Source organism: Tupaia chinensis, unplaced genomic scaffold, assembly GCF_000334495.1.
Source record: "Tupaia chinensis unplaced genomic scaffold, TupChi_1.0 Scaffold000005_2, whole genome shotgun sequence".
Lineage (NCBI taxonomy): Eukaryota > Metazoa > Chordata > Mammalia > Scandentia > Tupaiidae > Tupaia > Tupaia belangeri.
In genome coordinates, this window is record NW_006159434.1 from 309,584 (window position 1) to 313,477 (window position 3,894).

Genomic DNA, 3,894 nt, shown 5'->3' on the forward strand with positions numbered 1-3,894 from the left:
TTAAGCCACCGGGTCTGGGACTTGAACCACGGTCAACTACATAGGAGTCCAGCGACATAGCCATTATTCCAACTGCTGGTCCCAATAGTCTCTTGTTTCTTAATAAAATTCTAATTCCTTTATCTTTTTATACATGTTGATAATGTATTTTTATATATTTTATCATTATAATATTTATATATAGTCTTTGTAACTATGGTTTTAAAGTTTGGATTTTTTAGTTGTCTACAGTTATGAGAAAATTCATTTTTTGTTGCATAAGTCACCCAGTGTGTGGTAACTTTTTATGGTAGCCCTAACACACTAATACAGATTTTGGTATCTGAAAATCAAGTGTTGCTATAACAACTAAAAATACAGAAACAGTTTTTGAACTTCATAATGATTAGAGTTAGAGTTTTGAGGTGCATGTTAGAAAAAGCCTACATTTCTCTGAAGAGACTTTTGGTAGAAATGTAGACTTTAAAAGAAATGTTGGTGAGCACTCAGAAAGAGAAAAAGAAGGACTATAGAGAAAGCTTGTTTTGTCTTAGAGAATACACATATTACAATGAAGAGAATGTTGGTAGAAATATGAGTGTAAAAGATGCTTTTGGGCTAGCCCTGTAGCCTAGTCATTGAAGGAGTTGGATCCCACGTGGCCAGCTGCAATTTGAATCCCATCCCTGGTGGCCTAAGAAGAAACACTGGACACATGTGAGTGCATGTCTCAAATCCTGACAGGATGGAAAAGTGGAGGAGAGGGGATATGGCTTGATCACACCCCACTGGGTGGTGCTTTTTCCCTCTCCCTCTTTCTCTGTCTCTCTTCCTGTCTCTCTCTCTCTCTGGTGAGTGTATGCACCCTCTGACATTTAGACTTGCAAGATTCTACAAGTTGAAGCAATAGAGTTATCTGGGTGTAAACATGTATTATCCTTCAAGAATAGGCCCAAAAGCAGTTCTGAGGTCAGCAAGACTTCAACTACCATCAGTGGCTCATCAGACACAGGCCTGGAGAGTGGAACTGTCTCTTCCTTAGTTGCAAAAAGTAAAGTCACCTCACAGGTTTCAAAGTGTGGGGCCACCTTCTTCATTTCAGAGAACCAAATCAGGGGCTAAGGAGGCCGAGCCATCAACTGGTGGATCCAAAAGACAGAGCCAGTGTACTAGGCATGGAAAACAGAGAACTGAGCCAAAGACGATTACTGTTTTTCTGTAAAATATTTTCCCTTCTAGGTTTTGAAATTCCTTAGCACTTTTCTTCTTTCCAGTTTCTTCCTTTGGAAATAGGAATGTCTATCTTATACTTATCTCACCATTATATTGTAGAAGCAGATAACTTGTCTAGTTTCTCAGATTAATATCTAGAGAGTTTACCTTAGGATGAATTATACCTTCAGTCTTGCATGTATCTGATTTTAAATGACATTTTTTTTTACTTTTTTCCCATGACATTTTGGACTTAGAGTTGATGCTAGAATGGATTAAAACTTTTAGGACTGCTGGAATGGGATAAATGCAATTTTCATCTGATGAGGGTATGTATTTTGGGGGAGCCAGGGATAACTGAATTGTGTCACACACACACACACACACACAAATTTAAGATCCTGACTGCCAGTACCTTATAATGTAATTGTATTTGGAGATAGAGTCTTTAAAGAGATAATTAAGTTAAAATATGATCAATATGGTGGGCCCTATAATATGGAATGTGACTTGATTCAATTATAAAAAGAGGATATTTGGATATAGTAACAGGAAAAATCTATGTAAAGACACATGGAGAAGGTTAACATTGAAAAGTAAAGAGTCCACGGATGACACCAACCCTGCTGTTGACTTAATCTCAAACCTTTAGCTTCTAGAATTGTGAGAAAGTTGATTTCCATCAGTTAAATCCCAAAGTCTCTGATACCTTATAATTGCAGTCTTACCAAATTAACACAAACATACAGTACAGAAATTTTAACAAATACATACGCAACAACTAGAACCAAAAAATATATGATGCAAAAATTAACAAAGTTGAAGGGAGAAACAGATAGTTCTACAGTCCTCAATACTCCCTTTAAACAATACATAGAACATGGGGTCAGCAGATGGCATCGCGGTTACGTTGCTGGACTCCTACATTGCCAAGTGCAGTTCAAGTCCCAGACTTAGTGGCTTAAGACTCATGCCAGGTGCATGTGCATGCGTGCCTAAGATCCCAAGAGGAGGATAGAGAAGAGACTGTGTGGCATGGCCATCACCCCTGGGGAGGGTGATTTCTCACTTTCCCTCTCACTGTCTTTGTCTCTCTCTCTCTGCCAAATGCACGCACTCAAAAAGCAAAAACCTCTACCAAAAAAAATAAATAAATAAAGGGGGGGGGACCAACAGTCAGTGTAATGGCTAGGTCACTGGACTCCCATGTAGTCCACCGCAGTTTGAGTGCCAAACCTGGTGGCTTAAACTCACGCCAGGCACGTGTGCATGCCTAAGATCCCGAGAGGAGAATGGAGAAGAGGGGATTGCAGCACAGCTATCCCCCCAGAGGGTGATTTCTCACTTTCTGTCTCTCTCTCTCTGTCTTTTTGGCGAGAGTATGCACCTGTAGCAAAAACTTCTCCAAAAGAAAAGAAAAGGAAAAAAAAAAAAGAATACATAGAACATTAACGAAAAAGAACAATAAAGAAATAGAGGAGTTGGACAGCTTAAATGTCCATCAACAGTTAAGTAGATGGGACCAGCAGTTGGCGTAATGGCTATGTCATTGGACTCCCATGTAGTCAACTGCAGTTCTAGCCGGACCCAGTGGCTTAAAACTCACGCCGGGTGCGTGTGCGTGCATACCCAAGATCCCGAGGGGAGAACGGAGGAAAAGGGATTGTGGCATGGCCATCCCCCCTGTGGGGTGATTTCTCGCTTTCTGTCTGTCTCTCTGTCTCTGTCTGTCTGGCGAGCGCACGTGCCCTATAGCAAAAACCTCTCCAAAAAAAAAAAAAAAGTTAAGTAGATAAAAAGAGTAAACCAATGTGGGACATCCATACAACTGAATATCCCTTGATCATAAAAGAACATATAGAAAAAATGGATATCCATATATAAAAGAAAAAAATGTTGGACATGTTTCTTAAAGCATATAAAAAGTTAATACAAGATGGATCAAAGACCTACTAGAACTAAGCCCATGAAAGTATCAGAAGAAAATACTGTTCAAAATGTCATGACATTAGATTTAGTAATAAATTCCTACATATGACATCAAAAGCATAAGCAAAAACAAAAAGGAAAAGAAAAACTGAACTTTATCAAATTAAAAAGCTTTCATGGACCAAAGCATACTATCAAGAAAGTGCAAAGAAAATCCACAAAAGAGAAGAAAATATTTTCTATTACATCTGATAAAATTGTATTATATAGAAGATAAAAAGCTCACAACTGACTAACAAAGAAACAACCTAATTATAAAGTATTGGGGAAGATGTGGAAATGTTGGAACTACTGTGTAATACAAGGAGAAATATAAAATGGTACAGCATCTGTGAAAACGTCAATGGTTATTCATAAGTTAAACAGAATTTTCATATAATCTAGCAATTCCACTCATGAGTATTGTTATGCTGAACTGGGCACTCCCAAAATTCATATATTGAAGTTTTAACCCACATTGTGACTATATTTGGAGACAAGATTTTAAAGGAGATAATTAAGGTTAAATGATGTTATATGGGTGGGCTTTAATTTACTAAGATCAATAGTCTTACAAGCAAAAAAGAGACACCAGGCGTGCACATACATAGATGAAAGGTCATGTGGGGACATGGCAAGAAGACAGCCCTCTGTGAGCCAAGGAGACATGCCTCAAGAGAAACCAACCTTGAATGCACCTTAACTTTGGACTTACATCCCCTAGAACTGTGAGGA

At 38.4% G+C, this 3,894-nt stretch overlaps 1 pseudogene; it reads left to right on the forward strand.

Annotated features, from left to right (window-relative positions):
* Positions 1–1,101, forward strand: part of LOC102486490 (tRNA:m(4)X modification enzyme TRM13 homolog) — a 37,752-nt pseudogene extending 36,651 nt beyond the window's left edge.
* The last annotated feature ends 2,793 nt before the right edge of the window (positions 1,102–3,894 follow it).